Below are 25,940 nucleotides of genomic sequence, written 5' to 3'. Positions count from 1 at the left end.
ATATGTGTAGGAGAGGAGCTAGTTTTTAGACTATGAGTTTTGATGAAAGACATTATACTTCTTTATACACTCATTACTTTCTGACCAAGGTTGGATAACATCTGGACAAGATCAAGGTAGTCATACATTTTTCATAGCCTCTTGGGAAGAATAGATCTTCAATGAATTGTTAAGTTTTCATGGAAAAACTTAGTTCTATGTCTTTGTAGTGCACAATCCATTAAAATCATATTTTTCTCAATGCGATGAAGGTTTATTCAATTTAGTATTAAGACTTGGAAGTTGTATCTACCCTCGAGGGGGTCACTATGTATAAACCCTCTATACCACGTGCGTTCAATGCATATTTCTAAAATCCCTTATTTGTATAAAATTTTCATTAATAAAATGTACCCCTTTTCTATACAAATCTGTAAATTTTTTCCAAAACTATTTTAAATAGTCCCTTATGTATATTTATTTCTGTAAATTTTAGAAATAAAAAATATCCTTTTGTTGAACTCATGTGATAGGGTTACATATGATGAGTGACCCCCCTGAGTATCTACCATAGGACTTTTGCATACCAACTATAAACCTTGCATTCACCCTCCTAATCATTTGAATTCACACATTTATCCTCACTCAATCAAGTTAAGTCTCAATATAAAACTAAATGAAAATTTTAAAGCTAATATTACATTAAGGTTTTTATGAACACCACCAAGGATGATGCGCTGATTCTCACTCAAATAAATTCAGAGGTTGATACTTTTGTGAATGATAATGTAGTTTATTTATTCATATTCTATTTATTGAATGATAACATACTCAATATTGTTACGAGAATTGGAATCATCCCATTATTTTTTGATCTTTCAGTATTTAGTCTAGCATTTTGTCACACAACTGATGTAGTGTGTGCTCACTTTTTGTATGAGTGTGTAGTAGTGTGTGCACCACTTATGCGATGAGTGTGTTGTAGCAAAGTATTTGCACCACTTAAGTGATGAATGATGGTGTGTGTAGCAGTGTGTGCACCATCTATACACATAGCTAGATATATGGCTACGCCCTTATGAATGTGTAGCAATGAGTGCACGGTATGTGTAGCAATGAGTGCACCAACCATATGATTTTATGCATGTGTAGTAGTGTGTGCACCATGCAATGGTATGTGTCATGTGTGTGCACCATCCATTGATGATTTGTTTAATTTTGCATCGCTTAAATGCCAAAATATTGAATAATATTGGTGATTGATTCCAAAGTTTCTTATGCTTGAAATATTTGCATTATTTATGGATGTTGTGAATTTAGGGGAAGAGTAACTAATTGAGCGATGGCTATTGGTGGCAAGTATGATTCGCCATATTTTTGTGCAGGTAAGGTGCAACCAATGATGCGGGGAATACACAAGGCTTACTTTCAAAAGCCTAGTTTTTGAAATTACAAATGCTCATGTATATATTATAAATTTTGAAATTACAAATGCTCATTCACATACTTTAATTTTTGGAACGTTAGAGGCTTAGCCTAAGCATATTAACTAAACTGAGAAAAGCAAACTCTATTTCTAGAAAAGGCAAGATATTTTGGAAAGTGTGTCTATGGCTTATCTCCAGTTCGTACATGGAGGAGATGTACATGAGCTTGTATCAACTGTTGCTCAAATTTATTGAATTAATCAAATACATAGGAAGTGGAAGACGAGCACCACTCCTATGGGGGGAGATTGCACCCAACGTGCTTGCTATCTTTTCCATTTGTGAGTTTTGAAAGATCATGCATGTTTTTGTGTCATCTGCTATCTTTTCCAATCATGCATGTTTTTGTGTCAGCTGTTGCTCAAAATTATTGAATCAATCAAATACATAGGAAGTGGAAGATGAGCACCACTCCTATGAGGGAGATTGCACCTAATGCACTTGCTATCTTTTTTGTTTGTGAGTTTTGAAAGATCATGCATGTTTTTGTGTATAGTTTTCGTTGTATTTTCAATGATTTGCAAGTTCCACAAGCGAATCTTGTTCTAATGGTATCAAAGCAAAGGCTTCATTGATCTATAGCATGGGAAGTGCACGGGCCTACAAGAAAATCTGTGAACAATGAAAATGTGAAAGAAAGCAGCATAAGAACGAGGGGAAAAATTTTGCCAACCAAAATAGAAGAAGGCGCACTCAAATTTGCAGACAGAGAAGGTGTGAAAGAAAAGTCGTGCAGAAGTGGGATTTTTTTTTTTGCCAAAAAGAAGAGAAGACTATGCCGATCACCCAAAGCTCCACCAAAGCATGTGATCAAGGCGGTAGCCAAGGCATAGTCCTTAGCATACCTTTCATCGAAGGCATCATTGGTGCCGTGAGGGAGACTTTTGAGATTGCTCTCAAAACTTCCCGAGAGGTCACCCATCTTGGTATTGTTCTAGCCCAAGCACGCTTAACAATTATAACTATCCACTAGGTCCAGTCACTTTGTTGTTCTATATTCCATAGTTTCTGGGCATAAAGATATCTTTCAAGGGAAAACCTACAAGCAAGGGAGGATTTTAGAAGTGGTCAAGAGGGTGTTTACAAGCACAAGACACAAACTACAAGTGCTATTAGATATGAGCCTGGCTTTTTACTTTGCAATGTGGATGCACTTCTTGGAACTGTGTGAGTCGGAGAGGCCAGAAAGATACTATACTCAACAAATGGGTCAATGTTTGCTTGGGTGTAGCTAATCGCAGTACTATTTTTGGGGCCATTTTGGGGCTATGACGTGATGCACTTCTGGGTGACCGGGCTGGTTTAGGACAATCACATTAAGTCTAGGCCAGCCTAGTAAACTATCCCAAAGCTCAATCACATTAAGTCTAGGCCAGCCTAGTAAACTATCACAAACAACCACCGGGCTGGTTTAGGCAACCACTGACCTGTGTTGTATCAAGAAATGAAACAAGTAAATTATCCCAAAGCTCAATCACAAGCAACCACCGGGATGGTTTAGGCAACCACTGACCTGCATTGTATCAAGCATGTGTATGATGTGCCCATCAAACATCTTGTATCGTCCTTATTATTTGCAAAAAATCTCGAGAGATGCACAAAGAGTGGAAGCAATGCCTGATGATCCAGATCCGAGTAGTCTATGGGATTTAATAGAACACAAGAAAAGGAGAGAAAGCCTAAATTTCTTTGCTTTGATGGCAATGATCGAATGCATGCATCTGCAACAACTACTTCCTACTGTTGCTCTGCAAGGAGTCTTCTGTTCCTTGTGCCATGACCAAGCTTTTTAGTTTTTCTATCTCACAGCCTCTGTTTGCTTCTCTTATAAGCCATGGCAAGTTGCATGTTGCCATGGCAATGATCAATGAAAGACAAAAATGCCAAACCAAAACAGAGAGAAGCTAGCTGGTGAGGCAAGCAAAGAATAGAAGATAACTTACCCGAAAGAAGACAATGGCAAACCAAAGTCTGCGCAAGGTCACGTCGAGGTATGTGTAGGTTGTAGGGCATTTGTAGGGCAGGGACAGGTTGTAGGTACTTAAATCTTCCAAGATTTGATGGGCAGGAGGTGTGAAAATTCAAAATTTGCGGGGATAGCAAAATTTCAGCCGTCGGTCTTCCCCCCCTCTGCCGATGATAGACGTCAGCAGAAATGGATATCCCAAACAAGTGCAATGTGGCCTAAAATGCTTGAAAACACAAATAAGCCAAAGGGCACACTGTCAGGTTTTGTCCTATGTATTATTAAATGCAATGACCTTTGGCATGCTTATGAGCCATACAGAAAGCAAGTGCATGGAAAAAGAAGCAATTCAAAATTGTAAATAGTGTTGGATTTATTAAAATATCTTTTCACATGCACAAATTGCACTTTTTCAACTCCTTCCATTTTAGGGTGAATCTAAATACCAATACCAACAACTATCAATGTTTTAAGACCACCACACACTAGTCCCAATAGTTTGAATTCCAAAATTTCAATCCGTTTTGGTTTTCAACAAATCAAAAAAAAGTTATGAAGCGTGCCCTCAAATGGGTATGCATCACTTTAGCATAGCATTGGAGGCCCATTAACCCATGCATAATGACCTCATGTAGGTGTGTCCTTGGGTTGAGGAGAAGCTCATGTAGTGTACTTTATAATTAATGATTGCTTGGTTGCATGTATGTATAGAACAAAATTCTGATGTTTTTGAATAAATTGCTATATCCTATAGTCTTCAGGATGCATGCTTCACATGCAACATAGCACTTGTAATGCTTTAACAGTCTCATTCCAAATCCTTATTCCATAATTTTTTGCTCTCACGTTCAAGTTGGAATGTGTACTACAACTTGAAGACAAAGTTTGCCGAATTCTATTGAGCAATGCATAAGTTTGTTGGAATACTGAAAGGAAAGCAAAGAGTGGACACAAACTCAGAATACTTGCGTTACTTGCTTGCTTGTAGAATGAAGAAGAGTGAGGTCCTTAAGTAGGCACCTCATACATGCTCACTGACATCACTGATGACTTCAGAGCTCCACAATCATCTCCTCAATCTGCTCCTAGATTCTCTCAATCATCCTATGTGGCTCTCCACCACCTAACTGTGCTTGTGGGCACCTAACTGTGCCTCTAGCACTCACACATAGAAACATAAGGTGTGCCTGAGGCATACACCTTGAGATATCCCAACAAACCCCCCCTCAAGGAAATGCCTCAGGCTATGTCAAGGATACATCTAGTCTCATAGTTTCTCATGCCATCTCATGGTGGTCAAGGATAAATATATGGCTAGGTTCTCATGCTAGCAAGGGTTCCCTTGGGTGTAAGGTAAACAAAAAGGGATACAAAAAGACCTTCCAATGGTTATCTCCCCTGCATGTACATGCACAAAATGTCTGCAGGAGGTACCATGGAACAAAACATACACATGGCCTACATCATAAGGTGATCAGAGGTGTTTACAAAACACACAAAACACAATAGTTTATTTGCATTCATTTTGGAGGACTATCCAGGCTGAGTACCTTGACATAAAAAGAGAGATCTGGAGCATACATAGAGATGTTTTAAAATGCATAATCTTCAAAGGATGCCTCATCTTGTGGAGGCAAAATATCCATGTCAAGGCAAGGTCTTACCACATGGGCAGTGTCTAGTGCCTTATAAGATGGTACTATGATAGAACAAATTTCAAACAATGATGCTTCTTCTTACATGCTTCATAGAGGTGGCTAAAATGAATGCTTTCCAATCAAAACCAGGTCTAGTAATTCAAAACAAAACTGAAGCCACACTTGTACTAAAGTTATTGAAAGCTTCAAAAAACCAGAAATGCTAGAGTAGCATTTTATGTAGCATCATCTTCAAAAACTTGTCCAAAACTGTCAAAACTGAAAAGCTGAACTTGGAGGGCTTGTAGCTCACTCTTCAAAGCAAAAGAAAGGGGGCTTTCTAAGGCAAAAGAAAGCTGGTATACCACAGTAGAACCTCTGGGAAGAAGAGGCGAAAAAACGTGTCAGGTTGCCTTCTCCTTCTTCAACAAAGTCGACTGGTTTTTCTCTGTTTTCTCCTTCAATATGCAGCCATTGCTGCTCAGATTTCAGCACAAGGTACCCAAGGTATGGAGAAGCTTGCCCTGAAAGGAATTAGAGAAAGAAGGAGCAGGCACAGAGAAAATGCAGCAAGAAGAATCGACGAAAATCGTACAATGGCGACTAGCAGAGGTTGAAATTCTTCAATTCCTTGCAGCCCAAAATTTGCCCCAACAAGATGGATCTCCAGCTGGAAGGGCGTGGGAAATGGGTGAGAACCGGAGGAGAACAAGCTCAAGCAAATTTTTGGAAGAAGAGGGAGAGATGGTGAAGAAGAAGAAGAGGAAGAAGATGATGATGTGGCAGAAATGGGCTCAAGGAGGATCAAATGGCTCTGATACCATGTTGGAATACTGAAAGGAAAGCAAAGAGTGGACACAAACTCAGAATACTTGCGTTGCTTGCTTGCTTGTAGAATGAAGAAGAGTAAGGTCCTTAAGTAGGCACCTCATACATGCTCACTGACATCACTGATGACTTCAGAGCTCCACAATCATCTCCTCAATCTGCTCCTAGATTCTCTCAATCATCCTATGTGGCTCTCCACCACCTAACTGTGCTTGTGGGCACCTAACTGTGCCTCTAGCACTCACACATAGAAACATAAGGTGTGCCTGAGGCATACACCTTGAGATATCCCAACAAAGTTATGGGTCATGCAAGATACCTATATATAGAAAAGTCTCTGAACCTCACAAAAAATGGCTACACCCAAGCAAACAATGACCCAAATAGCCACTTTCAAAGCTTGGGAGCTGAATCGAGATAAGTCGTGTCTATGTGTATTTCCTTTCATAGTGATTTTTCTTGCTTGCACCATGCCAAATTCTAACTAAGTAGGGAAGGCATATTCTATCATAAATAGGTCATCCTAAAGGCCTACATCATGTCAAGGATGTGGGAAATGATCACTCTACTAGATAGAGAGAAGTCCAACACTAGAGACACTTACTAAGGAAGAGTGGCAAGCACTCTATCAACATGAGAAGTGACATCGCCAAGCGACTAAAGATGAACTATCACAAGTGACGTCAACTTGGAAGCCATCTATATCTACTGCGGACAAGGAACCTATGATTACATCAAATTCATTGAAGGCATGGAAACATGTGCAGGACCTTGAGTACATGCACAATATGGGCAACACACACAAAGACAATGAAAGGCATGCAAATCGAGTACTGAAGGAGCTGACTAAAGTCATAAAAAAGCATAGGAAAGATGAAGATGATGAAAGTGACAATAGCGAACCGTCGAACACCACCATTAATGAGAGTGGAAGAAGCAGGACAAGACATCAAAGAAAGAAGAAGCATCATGCGAAGAATTCATTGTAGAAACACCACCACACTACCCCTTCACATGAGTCTAGTTATGGCATAGAATATGTGGGGAAGGCCATCGTGAAAACACTCAAGCTTCATGATAAAAGAAGTAAGGTAAGGTCAATCGCAAAACTTTTACTTTTCCAAAGTATGATAGTAAAAAAGATGGACATGCTCTACTTTCTTAGATTAGTTCCTTCAACTAATACTTTTTGAGGGAACAATACTAAGAAATGGAGAAAGTGAAACTCACTGTTTCAACATGACAAGCAATGTGCAATAATGGTGGAGTGTACATGCAAAAAGCACACACATTCTGAAGACATGGGAAGCGTTTAAAGACAAAATTAGGAAGCGCTTCCTACCTACACAGTTTGAAGAGGATACTTGTAGGCAATGGCAAAGAATGAGGCAATTGGACAATGAAAGCATGGATGCATACACTCATAAATATCTTTCACCCTAGTTCAATTACAGACCATTGAAAAAGTACCATGGAAGGAGCAATGCTGTACCTTTATTGAGGGTTTGTGCCCTACTATTCATGCTTATGTGTGCATGCTTCGACCATCTACAAATGATGCTATGGATTTGGCATTAGAATTAGAAAGGAAACAAATAAGAAGCTTTGCTACTCACACTCCTTGAGCAAAGAAACATACTTTGTTCTTCAAGAAGGAGGGATGCAAGAGATGGTAAGTCTAATTGGAAGCTTGCTAAATCATATATAAATTGAAGAACTGGTGTACTTGTCAAGTGTTATAGTTACGAGGAGAAGGGGCATTATTATTTTGAATGTTTGAAGAACCCACTTGCTACACACAAGCCAGGTACTAAGGGAAAGAATGCTACCAACCTGCTACCAAGGATGAACCAATGGCCATACTAACACTAATGGCCAATGCAACTTTGCATGAGTCAACTACATCAATGATATTGCTGCAGGATCCCAAAATGAATCTTTCAAGCAAGAGGGCAGAGCTGAGGAGGAAACCCTTGACATTGACTACATTCCCTCAGGTAAGTGCTCTTCAGGTAAAGTGCATCTCTTTTTCGCACTTCTTTGTTATGCACGATTGCATCATATGCAGAAAATAATGTAATGTTTTGTTTGATGATGGAAGCACCCACGATTTCATTTTGCACCATTTAGTTGATGAACTAGGTCTTCCATCCATTAAAACAAAATACAAAGTCAAATCAGCTTTTCAAGGATCACATTACAATTGTTTGCAAATAGTGAAGGATCTTGAGGTGATTATAGGGCCATTAGTCAAGAGGCGTGATTTCTTAGTTGCTCCTTTGTGCGAGCAAGATCTAATTGTTGGGATGCCTTGGCACTATGATCAAAATGCCAAACCTGATTATTTTGAATGCACTATTACTGCGACTCAAGACACTGAGACCATGAGTTTGGAATGTGACAAGAGCCTTGCCTCTTGTCCTTTATTGTCACATACCCAAGCTAAAAGAGCTTTGCACAAACATGACAAAACATATCTTGTTATGGACAATAAAGTCACAGGCTAAAAAACCTAAGCAAGAGCCTCTTGATCCTTTTCTAGCTACCTATGCTGATTGTTTTATGGAAGACTTACCCCGTGCCCTTCCTCAGTCTAGACTTGAGGACCATAAGATTGATCTTATCCTAGGTAATGCTCTGCCATGAAAGGAACCATATAGACATATCCTATCGAGAAGACATTCAATCCCAAATAGAAGACCTTTTGGCTCGACGCTTGATTCGACCTAGTAATTCCCCATTCGGGGCACCTGTTCTTCTTGTCAAGAAGAAAAATGGGACTTTTTAGACGTGCATTGATTATCGTGCCTTGAATAAAATAACATTGAAGAAATGATACCTCATTCTGAGAGTCAACATCCTTCTTGACAAGTTGAAAGGAGCCACAATATTTAGCAAAATCGATCTTGAGTCAAGGTATCATCAAGTAAGAGTGACCGATGTGATAATTAGGACCCAAACTGATCATTACAAATTCCTTGTTATGCCTTTTGGGCTGACTAATGCACTTGCCACATTTAGTCAGATGATAAACCGTATTTGCGTACCCTATTAGGACATTTGGTAGTTTTCTTCAATGATATTATGGTTTATAGCAAGAGTTGAGAGGAACATGAGAAACACTTGGATCTCCTTTTCTCCCTCTTACCCGCCGGTGAGAATCAACTCTATTCCAAACTAGAGAAAAGTTCATTTCAAATTTGAAACTGAATATCTTGGTCACATCATTTCAACTAAAGGTATTTGCATAGATCCCAAGAAAGTAGAGGCAATAGTGAATTGGCCATAGCCTAAAGACATTCATGAGTTATGATCTTTTCTAGGTCTACGTAGTTTTTACCAAATATTTGTCAAGAATTTTGCACACAAGGCACATCCATTGACTAAACTTCTACATAAGACTTGTGCTTTCTATTGGGAAGAAAAACACACTTTAGCCTTCCAGCGACTTAAAGAGGCAATGTCCCAAACACTAGTATTGACCATGCCAGACTTCATGAGACCTTTCTTTGTCATGGTCGCTGACATTAGTGGGCAGGGTTTTAGGACTATGATTATGCAAGATAACCTTCGGATTGCCTTTGAGTCACATAAGTTGAAACTAGTGGAGCTTGACTATTCCACATATGATAAAGACTTAGCCCTTGGAGTCCATGCCCTTAAACTTTGGAAGCACTATCTTATGTGTTCTGAAGTACTTATTAAAACTGATCACCAAAGTCTTAGACATCTCCTTACTCAACCGGTGATCTCTAATAAACACATTAAATGGGATGCCTTTATTGACCATTTTAAATCAATGATCCAATACCAACTAGGCAAAGACAATGTAGTTGCTGATGCACTGAGCCAATGACCTAGCTTATATAATATCTCAGTCATCGAGGGAGACCCTTTTGAGCCTATGAAGGATGCCTATGCCACTAATCAAGACTTTTCAAAAATTTGGCATAAAATTAAGCATGCCAATGGTACCCTATGGACTCATATTCCATTCAAGCTGACTACCTTTTCTATAAAAAGCGCTTGTGTATCACTGCATCATTTCATCATTTGGTACTAGAAGAGGTGCATTGACCACCCTACATGGGGCATAGAGGAACTTGGTGCAAGATACTCCAAAGAAGATACTATGTTTCTCTATGCCCCGCTTTATCACCTAAAAGTGCCATTTTCCATCGAAGGCACGTAGCTTTGGCGAGCGAACTATAAATTTTCCCCCACAACCCTCGAGACACAATGCATTGCCAAAAGGAATGTCTCAAAAGTGACGTGATAGAATGAGTAGAGAGGCGAGAAAGGCTTCAAGTTGCATAGCCTATCCCTACTTAAAGGTTTTTTGGCCTGCCCTCTGGGTAGCCTTAGCAACGTTTACAATTCTGCAAAGCAAAAATTAGGGATTTTAACTTTTTTTTAAGGTCCATTTTTCCTATTGGACAAAGTGGCTTCTCTCTTCAATGCATACTTTAAAGTCTTTTTCTGACACTTCTACCTCCAATTTTGGCTTTGGCCCCTCCAATTTTAACTCCTCTCTGCCAGTGCCACCGTCTCCTCCAAACTCCACCATCTTCTTTGCTTGCAATTCACCATAGCCACAAAGTTTCAATTGCTTCCATGTGGAGGAGGAGGAGAGATAAGAGCTGCTGATGCTCTCCATGTGTAATCGCAAAATTGAAGAGCACATGTCGACCGCCAGGAGCGGCTTCACAAGGCCTTCTGTGAGCTTGAGAGCAAGAATAATTCTCTCAACAAGATCATCGGGAATTGGAAAGACGTTGATGAGTATCTCAAGGAGATCGAGAAGAGTCTGCGCAGGACTCTGAAAGAGTACAATGCCAAGGAGAAGGCCTTCGAGGCCAAGATAAGCGAGGCCCAAGCTGCTCTTGAGAAGAGAGACGTGTAGGTCTCTATAAGGGAGTAGGCTTCGCTAGCTCGCATGCAGGAGCAGAAGGATGCTGCCATAGCTGCGATTCTTGAGCAGAAGCAGAAGTGGTCGAAAGAGCGACAACGGTTACATGCTGATACCAAGAAAGAACAGAGTGCCCAGGCAACGAACGGCTTCATGTTGCAGCCTATGGACGTAGATGTCAAGGCCGCTACAAGAGACAACGGCAATTCAGACCTCGATTTCGCACTCAGTGGGCTTCTTCATAAGGGAACCAGTGTGAGACATCAGGCTTGGAGACGTTTCCGCCCATTTGGTACAATTTCGAGTTGAAGTTGGAGTCATACACAGATGCTGTGTTCTTACAAGGGAAGCCTCTAGAGCATATAGTGCAAATTCCAAATGAGCGGTGTGCAGCATAATCCAAATTTGTGAAGAGAGCGAGAGAGACAACAAGGTGAACGACGTTCAAGTGGCCTACCTTGAATGGATGCGAGAGAAAGAGAGAGGACTTTGATGGGTAGCAAGGAGAAGAGGGTGGAGAGAGAGAGAGAGAGGCTTGCCTTGAAATAGAAAGAGAGAGAAAAGGGTGGAGATCACATGCCCTCAATCAATCATAAAAAACACCTGCTTTGAATGGATGAGCACTACGGAAAAGAGGGTGGGGAGGGAGAGAGAGAGAGAGAGAGAGAGGACTTGGATGGGTAGCTAGGAGAAGAGGGCATGGAGAGAGAGAGAGAGAGAGAGAGAGAGAGAGAGAGAGAGGCTTGCCTTGAAATCAAAAGAGGGAGGAATAGGTGGAGATCACATGCCCTCAATCAATCATAAAAAACAAAAACCAGGCACTTGGACCAATAAACAATTCTCGAATAAAAACATAAACAAATTTTGAATTTTGCCCATCTCCAAGATGAAGCCTTCACTAAGGCCTACACAGGGTAGGTTAAAAAAGCTTTTAATATCAAGGGGAGATCTACATGAGAGAGAGCTTTCAATCTACATCAAACCCACCTACACATCCGCATGGCACACAGTGAGGCCATCCCACTAACCAAGAAGTTTGTCCTAGGTGGTATACAAGTTGGCACACTAGAGAGATATGGGGGAGGGGCTGTAAAGTATGCACGAGAGATCAAGAAAGAATTGGCATACTCTAATACAAGACCCCACTCGAATATAGGAGAGAGAGACTAAGACAGAGAGAGAGAGTAGAGAGATAGAGATCTCGGGTCCCCACTTCAGATTGGAATAATGTATTCATATCTTGAGACATGTGGGCTTGAAGACAGCATGCACTGACATGTTACATGAGTGCAAGACTTGCCAGGGAGAACCATGTGGATGAGTGTGGGTCAGCCATGGATCCAAGACGGATAAAAAAACTATTTAATATAACCATGTTGGGTAGTTGGTAAGCTATAAGGCCAAAAAGAAGAATCAACTATTAAAAACTTATGGTAAGTCGGTAAGAACAAAGGGAAAGTACAAATCTTTGACAGTAATAGCTAGTACTTTACAAAGCTACATCTTTTGTTTTATCATGGAGCCCCTTACTTTTGCTTTTTGGGACTGTTCCTTCCTTTGTCTTCACATTGTCCTCATGCATCATGTGAACATATAGAGTTTTCATATTTGTATGCCTAGTGTGGCATAGGCAAGACTTTTCATATAGGTATGATTGAGTGTAGCAAGGGCGAAACTTCCATTTAGAATTTTCATATGGAAATACCCTTGATTCTTGTCATCCTTGTTTAACTCTATGGTGTTGAAGGGGCAAATGTATATTTGTGGTTACTTGGGCTTTAAACCCGTTCTCTCACGATTGCTAAGGTATATGCAAACCCAAAGATTGATTGGATCCTATTTTAACCCACTTTCACCCAATATTTCTTGGTTTCTTTTTTCAACTTTCTTAGGAAATTTCTTCCCATTGTAATTGCCAAGATAAAAATACCTTCATAGGGCTTGAAGATCTTGTGGTCATGTGGTCTTGCAAAGGCCTTCCTCTCATCATCTCTGATGTGTGCACACACCTATGTGCCGATAGACTAGTTAGCCCACTAGAAGCCAATCATTCATGGATAATATCTTGCCATGGTGTGCACCTGTAGTGCCACCCAAACCATTCGAGGCACCAACAACTGATTACCCCTTAAGTTTCACACAATTAGGGAATGGTGAAATTTAACTTTGGGAAAAATGTTGGACCTTAGTTAGGATAAGAAGGAAGGAACCTCCCCAAGTAAGCAGTTGAGTAAGGAGAACTCCAAGGCATGTGCCTGAATTTGAATTCTATTGACGGCCATGGTGAGTTGGCACTAGTAGGCCATAAGGAATCACATTATTTTTCTTTTGAGCCTTTTAATGGGAAGATTAGGAAGCCACCCTGTAGAAGTCCTTGATTCCATTTTTGATAATCTTGAATCTAAGCTAAAAGATGTCAAAGAGAAAGCAGAGATATATATGGATGCTGTGTGATATTCTGGTATGAGAGAATGTTGTTCAGCATTATTGTTGTTGTTTTGATTGATGCGCAAAATATTGACACTCTTTATTTTGTCTATTGGTTGTTCTCGAATGAAGGAATGGTATGAGAGAATGTTGTTCAGCATTATTGTTGTTGTTTTGATTGATGTGCAAAATATTGACACTCTTTATTTTGTCTATTGGTTGTTCTCGAATGAAGGAAATGAGCTACTCAGATAGTAGAAATACAAAGCAATGTATTAGCATAAGTATAGCCTTTTAGTAGGTACAATTGTGAACTAGATTACAATGTAAACACCTAGCTCTGTAATGGTGATGTGAGTAGAAAACTCTTCATAGGAATACTAAATGCATGGATATAATGAGAAACTACTATATTTTGTTAACATTGCCATGTCTCCACTCTAAGTCCCTTTTTGCAAAAGGTGAGTTTTCTTTCAAACAATGGGAAACAAGGCATTGATCACTAACCGCATGACATCCACTCAGACAATTTCATTAAGTTGTGCAAGTCTACACTATTGTGGACTCCTCTCAAGGGGTCCAACTATTGTGTGTTGTGCATGATCCATGTGGAGTCGGTTGGCTGGTCGCATGAACACGAGGTGGCCACTTAAACCTCATTGGACCATGCATGTGCCTAATCCTCAACCAATACATGAAGTACAGTTGGACGTCTCTTGGCTAAGAACAAGCACCTTTTGGAGGGTTATGAGATCAAAGGCAAAAATCGACTTCTCTACGTTGTTGTGTTGCTCAGTATATCTAGCATGAAGGCAATAAGCTTTGTCTCTTTATCAAGGCCACGAGCCAGAGAGCCGTGAGCTGGATAGCGTGTCTAAGAGTCGCAGCTGCATAGGATCCGTAGTAGATTCTTCTCTTCATACTTGTAAACGCCAACAAACCCCGTAGGATTGAGGCTCACATTATCAGAATAATAGAAGGTGTTCTTTTTGTATGAATTGCAAACTATCTATGTATTCATTCTATTAGGCTTAGTAATTGAATTTTGCCTTCAGTGGTATCAAAGCGGGTTTGATCGCCTATCTGTTTGATTGGAGGATTTAGTTTTTTCTGCATGCATGTCGAAGAGATCCATTACAAGAGCAACAGTTGCACCTCTTGTGTTCCACAAGATATTAGAAGACCTAGAAGAAAACAGTGTCAACGAGGAAGAATTTGTCTAGACGTGTTGGCCGAGGCATGCTTTCAAGATTGTATGGGTGTTCTACCACAAATCAATGGATTCAAAGAAGACAAAGAGTGAGGGATCCAATTGTGAGATTTACTGGATGGAATTTTGTGAGCTGGCAGTTGTCCACTAAATTTGGTTCATCCACCAAGGGCTATGGGGTATTGTTTTTGATACTGACAAAGAACCCACAACTAGAGAAGCTGAGAAGCGTGCATGGAGGAAAGAAAATGAAAAGGCTATTGGCTTGATGGGAAGAGCATTAGGTGAAGACTATTTCTATCACCTAGATGTCACGAAAAGTGTAGCAAAGAACTGGACAATGCTTGAAGCTCTATTCAGTGTAAAAATGCATGATTCCAAAGCCAACCTGAAGTAGCAACTTTACAACTTGTGCATGAACGACAATGAAGATCTGGCCATGTTCCTTATGCAAGCATTGTTGAAATAGCTGCCCGACGAGCTTGGATCCAAGGTTGAAGAAGATGATCAAAAAGCCATATTACTGAAAAGCTTGCCCTCTCGATATTATGAGACTGCTCGCATTCTAAGGCTAGATGACGAGGCAGATTTTATAGATTGTGTGGGATTGCTTCTGAGTGAGGAGAAACGGGAAGAGAATCTTTTTGGTGACACTGTCTACCTTGCAAAGGATAACCAAAAGACAAGTGCATGTTCGTGTTACTATTATGGCAAGCCAGGCCACATCGAAAGGTTTTGTACTAAAAAACAGAAGGACATGATGGAGAAGAGAGAGAAGAATAAGGTTTGTGTTGCAAAAGGATCTTCCACCAAGGGAGATGGCGGGATTGGTCTCCGATGACTTACCGGACCTGGACTGGACGTTCTGATTTTTTTGATATCTTTGATGCTTGAAGGAGGTTGTGATTGAGCTACGATGCTCAGCAGTGTTCCGTGTCATCTATGAAGTTGTTCGTTACATGAATGGTGTTTTTTTTGGCATCGCAATTGTGACTACGATGTCACAAGTTCTATAGGGATAGTGAACTACGATGTTCATCATCTCTTTATGTTTTTTTTTTCCTTGTTCAGATTTAGGAGGGTATGTTAGGGACTCCTCTCAAGGGGTCCAACTATTGTGTGTTGTGCATGATCCGTGTGGAATCGGCTAGCTAGTTGCATGAACACGAGGTGGCCACTTGAACCTCATTGGACCATGCATGTGCCTAATGCTCAGTCAATACATGGAGTACACTTGGATGTCTCTTGGTTGACAGCAAGCACCTTCTGGAGGGATACAAGATCAAAGGCGGCAACTGACTTCTCTACATTGCTGTGTTTTTTTAGTATATCTAGCATGAAGGCGATTGGCTAAAATCTTTTAGTGGAAATATTTGAGAAAACGTATATGTAATAATTTCCATATTTGAGAAAAAATATATAATTAATAATTTCTACATTACCCCTTCAATGTAGAGTAAAATGGGGGGTTTATATACTGCTATGTACTAACACTTACAAGGTCTAGCACCACCTGCTACAAGGGCCTCATTGCATGCCCGCTTAATGATCCATGTTCGATAGTGAAGTTATGATGGTGATGATGATGATGATGATGATGATGATGATGTTACCACATGGAATATTCTGTGACAAACTCACTAGTTGACTTGTTCAGTTAAGCTTGATGTTCTATATTGGATGCATGGATACCATTTCTCTTCTACATCAAATCTATATTTCTCTTTAATATTGCATACTGATGTATGGAAAGAGTAACTCATTGCTTTAAACATGAGCCTTAAAATTACAAACACCATTGATCTATGTTTTTCAAAGGCCACCGACATTGATAAGGTTGGCATTTTTACCACGCTAACCAAATGGGCAATATCGATGGTAATATTGGTGGTCTATTAAATAATCTCAATCACTAGTAGAGTGAATATTGATTATACTGTATTAAAAATCCTAGCATTGTTTAGCTTTCTATATTAAAAATGGCTACATTGTAATATAATGTTTCTTGCTAATATTGGGGTCTGCTCGGGCACATTTAGTAAGAATTATCGAGAACTTATGCACTTCTCAAAAGTATTTTAGTTTTGCTTCATTGTTGGCATGGAAAAAGACTCAAATCTAGAATCTTAGAGTCTCAGTCTTAGAGCTACAATGTATTCAAGCATGTTTTAAAAATTGCTCTATTGAATTAGGGGTCATTAGTTCTTATGTTTGTTAATAGGGTTAGGTGTCACCTGACAAATATTTATAAAATTTTGAAGATATTGCCCATAATTTGTCTCAATTTAGGGTGAGATCCATCCCAAAGGCACCAAAGGTGAAGGGCCTTTGTCTAGGAGGCCTTATGTGAATTATTACTAAAGATATTGTAAACATGGTGTGAAGATTGCCTTATAGAGGATCTAAGGTGATGGTCTCTAGCATGGTATAATGTGCACATCATCAGTGTGTGTTTGTGTGCATGTGCATGTGTGTCTGTGTGTGTGCACGCGTGTGCGTTTGCTTGCCTCCCACAGCTCAATTAATTTGTCTCACTCTCCACTATCCACAGCCAATTAACTCATGCTATTCCTAATTGATTTTTTCTCTCGCCACATCGCTCTACCCACACTTCACAGCCTCCCCCTCACCTCTCTCTAGAGCTCTCTCTCTCTCTCTCTCTCTCTCTTGTCTTCTTCCCTCTTCCCCCCCTCCCCATCATGTACACGCTGAAAGTGGCAGACACCATGCTTCTAGATTTTTTAGGGTCTTCTCAATATGTGCGCTTTATCTCGAAACCTTCTCGATGTGTGAATTCGTCATTGTTTGTCTATGTTAATTGGGCATTACATGCTCCCACTTTCGCAACTAATTGAGGATTTTATTTTTGGGAACATTAGGAGCCCCTACATATGTACACACACACACATCTGTATACACATATATACATACATAAATTTTTATTTATTTATTTATTTATAATTAGGGCCTTCTCAATTTGTGCACCTTTATTTCAAGCCTTCTCGATGCATTAATTGGTCGCCATTTGCCTATGTTAATTGAGCGTCACATTTATCCACTTTTGCAACTAATTAATGATTTTATTTTTGGGATTCATCGAGCATTGTATCCTCACACATTCGCAACTAATTAATGATTTTATTTTTGGGAACGTTAGGGGCCCCTACACATACACACAATCATAATGGTCCCATAATACGGGATTGAAGGTTCTCTCATGCACACTCCTACACACACATACACTTATCATGGTCTCATAATATGGGGCTCTCATGCACACGAGAGTGCCAAAGAACTATTATGAGAGTTTGCGACTAGGAGTATAATGAGATTGCATAAGGGAAATGCTAGGGGGAGATGATTCTTCTAAGCTCTTATGATGATGGGCGTGATATTAAGCATTCCGGTGCTCAAGCGATGATTTCTTGAACCTCTACTTGCCAGTTGTCACATGAGGGCATTTCGTAATGATTAGGGGGAGGAGGCTTGTCATTTTCGTGTGCGAAATCTTGACCAAAATTCGTTAACGAATCCCGCGTGTTTGAAAAACCTAACGATGAAGGGCACAATTAGTAGTTGTGGGTCGTATCAAAACATTTTTCGTTACACGCCAGCTGACGAGCCTTATCGTCAAATCCGCGCAACGAGAGCCATCCCGTCAGCTCACAACCAAGCACATTTTACGCCTCGCGTTGCTCCTTCCACAGGAGACACTGGCACGACGCTAGGCCAGGAAGTATGCAACGCCCTTCATTGCATCCTCGAGACAGCAATGCAAGACAAACAACCCAATTATATAAGTGCTCTCTTGAGACAGAACTGGAAAAAAAACCCAAAACCGGTTTCCTTCGTAAAACGCATCAACGACTACTCGTGATCAGACACAGTAGACATTTACATAAAAATGTCACAGCCATAACTGTGCACAAGACACCTCACAGAATACAATTCTCACAGCTAGCCAAACGCCTTCTTAATTGCCTCTACTTGGTCGGCTGTGAGTGCGAATGTCTTTTCTAGAACAACGTCAGGGATTCGAGGAGTGGAAGCGAAAAGAGCACTGGCAACAAGAGAAAGTCCAGGATTTTGACTGTTAAGACTGGAAAAAGAAAGACACGGAACGCCACCCACACTGAGCTGGTAGTGGATGAGACCGCGCGGAAACACGAAAAGATCTCCAGCGTAAAGCGTCTTGCTGAAGAGATTCCACTAGTGTCGATAAAGCCCGCCAACTGAGCCCCGGTGATGACATGGACCACCTCCGACGCTCGTGGGTGGACATGAGGAGGAACAAATCCGTCTTTCGCGAAGTCAATTCGGATTAGAGATAAGCCTTGAGTGTTAAGGGCAGGAAAGGTAGCACCGAAAGCAGCAGCGATGGCAATGCCAAGAGGGTTGGAGACGTTTCCGCCCATACGGAACAATTCCGACTTGAAGTCGGAATCAAAGACAGAAGCTGTGCTCTTACAAGGGAAGCCATTGGGGAGCATAGAGGGGAGGAGGTATCAGCGACACAGTAGTCAAGGAGGGGATCAGGGTCTGCAGCAAGAAGGGTGGAAGAGAAGGACCAGATGAGGAAGGCAATGCAGATGCAGGTAGAGAGAAGAACCATAGCTAGCACAGCACAGACACCTAGCAGATCAAGGGTGGTAGAAGACTGAACTAGAAAGCTGGCAGCTTGAAGCATATATTCGAGGATTCGAAATGAGCGGTGTGCAGCCCAACTCCAAATTTGTGGCTTTTAATATCGAAGGGAGATCCATATGTGAGAGAGAGCTTTCAATTAGGGTGTTTACACACTATGGGCGCCCAAGCCCGCCCAAAGTTCATTGAATGCATCTCCACCGTGGGCGGGCAATGGGCAGGCAATCTTGCTCGTCCATGAACCTTGGGCATGCCCACAGTGGGCCGTGTGTAAACACCCTTATATGGAGGGACGATCTATGTGACACACATCAAGCCCACTCGTCATCCACACAGAGAGTATCCAACAAGTCTATCCTATGTAGCATACAGGTTGGCACATTAGAGAAAGGATTGGCATAGTCTAATAGAAGACCCCACTCCAATGTAGGGGAGAGAGAGAGAGAGAGAGAGAGAGAGAGAGAGAGAGAGAGAGGGTATGACTTCGGATTGGAATAATGTATTACAACTTGCATCCTCATATCTTGAAACTTTTAGACTTGAAGACACCATGCACTGACATGTTACATGAGTGCAAGACTCGTCAGGGAGAACCATCTGGATGCATGTTGGATCCAAGAGAGATCCAAGATGGATAAACAATTATTCAATATGATGTTGCATAGTTGGTAAGCTATAAGGCCAAAAAGAATAAACTAGTTAAAGCTTTGTTTTGAATTGGTAATTTGGTAAGAATAAAGGGAAAGGACAAATCTTTGAGTGCAATAGCTAGTACTTTATCATGAAACTCCTTTACTTTTTGCTTATTTGGACTCTTCCTTCCTTTGTCTTCACATTGTTCCTCATGCGCCATGTGAACGTATATACTTTTCATATTGGTATGCAAGAGTGTGGCATGGGTAAGGCTTTTCATATTGGTATGATTGAGTGTAGCATTTGCAAAACTTTGATTTAAAATTTTCATATGGAAACACCCTTGGTTCTTGTCATCCTTGTTTAACTCTATGGGGTGGAAGAAGCAAATGGCATGTTTGTCGTCATTTGGGGTTTACAAGTTGTTCTCCCATGATTGCTAAGGTATATGCAAACCCAAAGATTGATTGGATCCTGTCAATCTATTTTTACCCAATATTTATTAGCTTTTTTTTTAAACTTTCTTGGGAAATTGCTTCCCATTGTAATTGCCAAGAAAAAAAATTTTCCATAGGTCTTGAAGGTCTTGTGGTCATGTGCTCATTGAGCAAACGCCTTCCTCCCATCTCCTCCTATGTGTGTGCACACCCATGTACTGATAGACATGGTTAGCCCACTTGAAGCCAATCATGGATAATATCTTGCCATCATGTGAACCTAGTGCCACACAAACCATTTAAGGCACCAAGAATTGATTACCTCCTAAGTTTCACACAATTAGGGAATGGTGAAATTCACCTTTGTTGGACCTGAGTTAGGACAAGAAGGAAGCTCTTTCTCCAAGTTGATGTACAACATTTTTTGCCTCAGCTTGTACATCACCTTCTCCGTATGCATGAGATGCATGTGGGGAAGGTCCAAAATTCACTATTTTCCAAGTTTATATACAACATGTTTTCCTTAAGTCAATTTGCCTACATCACATTCTCCAAAAACAACTACAACTGATGTTGTAGTGCTTGAAATTTGTTTTCCTTCACCTCCACGTCAATCTACAAAAGAACAGGAAATAACATTAGTTGTGGATCTACAAAACATAAGGGCTACTTTTTTATACAAACTAGTAGTAACTTGAAGCATGGTAGCTTCAATGTCCTTGTCTAAGTGAAGATCTTTGATCTCAGAAGTAGCAATCAAGGATCAATTGCTCCCAACTCAAATATTTAGAATTAAGAAGGCCTTCCATGGTAAGGCCATATTCTCTATTGAATTTTTCCATGGTATGATAGAATTTCAGTTGCTTTGGATAAACCACGTTGGGAAGTTTCTGTCTGCCTGCATACATGCAACCTGAGAAATTAGCAAAGGGGAAATTTTAAATATGGGGATGGAGAGAGAGAGAGAGAGAGAGAGAGAGAGAGAGAGAGAGAGAGAGAGAGAGAGAGAGAGAGAGAGAGAGAGAGAGTAAGTATCAAAGCCTCCTGTAGAGCTCCTTGCCTTTCTTGAAGAAGATTGAATGAATGTCTACAAAGGCCAGCTCTTGATGTAGTTTGATTTCACCTATTTTCATCATGGTGAAGAGCCAAAATCAGCTCTTTAGGCTCTTTATCCTTCACACCTAATTTCACCCTTTTGTGTGTTGATAAAGAGCGAGAGTTAGCTCTTTGAGGTTCTTTGATTCCCTCATCATAACCACTAAAGTCTCAAACCAACAGCAATAGCAGCAGGGAAGGCAACACAAATCGATCAAGGACCAACTTTATAATGACATTTTCTTCTCCTTTGACAACCCTACTACAATCCTAAACTTTGCTTTTCGACATCTCAAAGTAGATGGAGCAAGGCCCCCCTTCTTGAGCAACAACTCCCTCTAGCGCAAATTGGACAGATGTTTAGGAAACACTCAAAATTTGTGAATCCCTCACCTACAGCTCATAGACAGAGTATAAATACCTTAGGGAGAAGGCGATGGATAAAGTGGGTCTTGTGGAGGATCGGTTCATGGAATTCTTCGTATAGGACCCACAACATCTTCAAGCAATGTTAGGAGACCCTTGCGGAGGTGGCAGCCAAATACTCTCAAGCTTGACAAACTATCAAATAGCTCACTCAGAGCTTTAGCTCGAGAAGGCCAAGGTAGCCAATCTCCAAGAAGTTGAAGTTTTGGAAGCAGCCAAGTACCAACAGCCTAAAGAGATGAAAACCAAGAGCCAGTGGGAGGAAGAACACAATAGAGTCGTAGAGTCCTCTATTGACGTTTGAGCATGCATGAGCTAGAACCATAGTGGAAGGACCTTTCACTTTCACATCAATATTTTAAAATTCAGCTCTCTATAATACCACTTAGACCTCACTTACCCCCTCCCACCCATCTATATATTAGATGTCATGTGCCGACATTCTGTCCATGCCAACCCAATTTTTTCCATGGCCTTATTCAGTGGAGACTTACAATTTTTAGAGTACTTAAACATCCTCTAGCTCCCTCTTCACCCTGTAATCCTTAATTTTTAGAGTTGGTGTAGGTGTCTCTAAGAATTCTCTCTTTTTCTCGCTGATACATCAAATTATCTAAGCCTGACAACCTTCCGATGTGGGCTTCCAGTCCACATTTCGTGGCCAAGGGCCTTGGGTGGCTATGAGAATGCAGTCATGAGGAAGTGAAAAGGACCCAAAGCTATCTTTGAATAATGATATTACTCAATATCACCCTTCTGGCATTCTTGTCCTGTACAATAAAATTTTGGAATCCATGTAGTGCATGCTCAAGAAAACTAGTTTTGTGGATTGCTAAGTACTTATGGAGCATTGTTAAAAGACTCGTTACACATAGGTTCATATGCTAGCTAGCATTTCAGCATGCTAACTAGCACTATACTATGCTAACTAGCTTTGGAATATGCTAACTAGATCTAGAATATGCTAAATACCTATGGAGTGTGCTAACTAGCTTTTCATTTTACTAAGTAACTGTCTTATATGGTAGCTAGTACTTTGGTAAAAGGTATGCCACCTAGCACTTGTGTATGATGATTAGACTTATGATCATGAATAGTAATTATAGGTAAGTATAATTGTTGTTTAGGTATGCTTACAAATTATCTATTTGTCGATGGTCAATCCATCCCTGACATTGTTTCTTTATGGACAATTATGTCAAAATAGAGCAATGTTACAGCATCATTGCAAGCTCAAAAGCATGGAAAGGGAGGGAGTGTAGAAGGTAAATTGCCTACTGAAGACCATACTAGGGAGGACAAGAGAAGCCAGCCTTAATTGGATATAAAATGATCCTAAATTAGAGAGAGAGAGAGAGAGAGAGAAATTAATTATTTAGTTCATATTTGGGTGCTTTTGAACAATGAAATATATGAGAGAGGAAATATGAGCATCTGATCCTTTCATTACAAGCTGATTTGTTTTGATGAGTAGGATGAACTAAGCCTAAAGAGTGAACTGTCTTAATTCATCTCAAAGTCATGCACTAATCCAAAGAGAAATTCAATAGTAATAGCTAAGGAGGAAACCACTTGGTAAACATTAGCGAGCCTATGGGTTTGAAGCATTAAATTAAGTTTGGGGATCCTAGACACCATGCAGCAAGGGTGCACATGATGGATATATAAGTGAATTAAAAAGAGGCAACTAGTTTTTGCTTGTCATAGGGGCACACCAATTCTCAACATAGAGCATTCCATGAGATTCAAATGACATTCATGTCCACCTTTTCCAATGAGTTATAATTCAAATGACATTCCTATCATCTTTTCCAATTAGTGATACTTTAACCAAAAAGTACACAAGCCAAATTTTGGTTTAGAGTGCCCCAATCTAGTGACTTCGAATAGAGGCAGGTTCCGACAATTTCAGACAATTGTAAAATCAGGTAACATTTTGGATCGCTTTGATTGGAATTGATTCTTCTTGGATTATGGGTGTGAAAATTCAAATGCAAAAGGGTACCCAAGGTAGTTGAATCTACAATACACGACTTCAAGCATGGCTCAAATTGGAGCACCCCTACAAGCAAAGTAGTTTTGTTCAATCAGTAGTAGATGCTAGCATCTAGTTCAAAGACCCACCATTGCTAGAATAAGTAATTCAAATCGCTACTCCAAATGCCAAACATGGAAGGTCTACGGTGAGTCCATGAGCCAAATTGGTAGTAGATCCAGGTTTAAGGGTAGTTGTTGAAATTGTTGCCTTGGTCCAGTGGCAGGCTAATTGCATGTTACAGTTTGACCCTCTCTAAATCAAATGGGTAGAGCAAAAAGAGCATCCACTCAACAAACAAGAAAAGGAGGGCAGTGAAGACCTTGAGCTTATTGAGCCATACGAATCAAAACTAGAAGATCCAAAAAGTACATCAAAAGAAGTTATCATACTTTGCCTAATAGCCTGAGAGAGGTGATTCTTCATGAGCAAGGGATGCTCAAAACACCACCCGAGACATTCCTAGTACCAAGACCAAATCTGAGACCACAAGAAACACCAAATTGGATGTTGCAACATACCCTGTCAAGAACACCACCAGTCATAGCGGTACATCCTCAAGTTGCCAACCTAAAGTGTAAGTTCATTGAAATTTAGGCTAAAGACAAGGAAGATATAGACCATGTTATGTTGCTTAATTTGCATTTAGAATGTAGGAAGTTTTGACACCATGTTTGAAGATGCAGAGGAACTGTAGTAATTTGTAGGAACACTCATCGGAAACACAATGAGACGGTTCACCTTGTATGGCATCCTACATTTCCATAATTACAACAAACTAAAGGCATCATTCTTGGCACGTTTTAGGAAGGATAAGACTCCTAATTATGTCAAGAAGAACATTCGGAAGCTGATGCAAAAAAAGCTTTCATTTGAGGACTACGTGCAGCGTTTTTGCAACTTGAATGCAAGATTAGATGCAGCCAAAAGGCCGACCAACAAAATGTTGGTAGAGAACTTTTATAAAGGGTTGAAATCCAAGATGTGGATTGTTGTTCTAGCATAGACCTACTTGTAGGTGCAAATGGGTTCAACTCCCTAATAGAATCAGCCAAGAGGACTGAAAGAAGAATTGGGACAACCAAAAGAAAAAGAAGAAAGTGGGGATGGATTTCGAGGAAGATTTCCAATCTTGTTTGAAGGAACAGATAGTAAGTCTGACAGAGAGTCTAATTACAATAGTGAGGAATCCAATAGCGATTCAAATGGAAAAGATTAAAAAAACGAACAAAACAAGAAGAAGAAAATAGCTAAGAAGTCCAAGAGAAAAAAAAGGGAGAAATTGAATTCAAAAAAGGCTTCCACATCATTTAAAGTTAAGAATATCATGGACTAAAACTTGCAAAGCTTGGGAGTGTAATGTTTTAGCCACAGTTGTGGAATTTTTCAAGGGAACCATCCAACTAAAGTATGCTAGTATAATGCCAATGCACATCTGAATCAAGCCCAACTGGTGCAAGTGACTCTGACAACAAGAGTAAACTAGATCGCCATTGGTGCAAATATAGCAAAAGCTACACAATAACAACAACAACAATGACAAAGGAACTAGGGCCAGTAAACAAAATGGAACTAGCAAGGAAATTGGAATCAGCAGTGAAATGCTTGAGAACCGAATTCCAAAGGTTGTTGTTATTGTCTCGGTATAGATTACCATCGACCCAAACCAAATCGCTTGCTATCGGTGAGGCATCACCTAAAGAAGGGCATTCCTGTTGTGTGGTATGGCAACAACCAACAAAGACGAGGCCAGCCACCATAGAGAATAGCAACCTCTGCAGGCCAATGTAGTTCGTAATGTAGAAGTTGCCTGGTACATCTGAAATAAGGTCAATGTATCACAAGGCAAATAGATACATTCAAATAGAGGACTGATCAGGATGCATTCAATAGAAGACATTCCAGTCTACTCAAGAAAATGTGATGTTCTAGTCGTCACTCGATCTAAGGATCCACTTCATGAGAGAAAGCCCTAGAGAAGAAAGAATCAAAGGATAAGTAGCTAAGCTGGAAGGATCACGAAGAAAACATTCAAAAGAAAGACATTCCACTCTACCAGATGCTCCATTTTTTAAAATAGAGGCTATTAGAGGGATTGAATAGTATGATTAGATGCTACAATTTTTTATGGATGGGATATTTGGAGGGAATGTCAAAAGGTTAGAGGCTATTTCACAAATGGAAACTAGATTTTTTTAATATGTTCAAACTAGTTTCTAGATACACA

General features: G+C 40.3%; 1 pseudogene; it reads right to left on the bottom strand.

Moving 5' to 3' along the window:
- Positions 1–18,252: 18,252 nt before the first annotated feature.
- Positions 18,253–19,175, bottom strand: LOC147885099 (germin-like protein 1-1; annotated as a pseudogene).
- Positions 19,176–25,940: the final 6,765 nt, after the last annotated feature.

This window comes from Dipteris shenzhenensis, chromosome 26, assembly GCF_047967505.1.
Source record: "Dipteris shenzhenensis isolate YYH24624 ecotype China chromosome 26, Dip_SZ_1.0, whole genome shotgun sequence".
In the NCBI taxonomy this organism is placed as follows: Eukaryota; Viridiplantae; Streptophyta; class Polypodiopsida; order Gleicheniales; family Dipteridaceae; genus Dipteris; species Dipteris shenzhenensis.
This window is presented reverse-complemented; position numbering and strand designations above follow the sequence as displayed.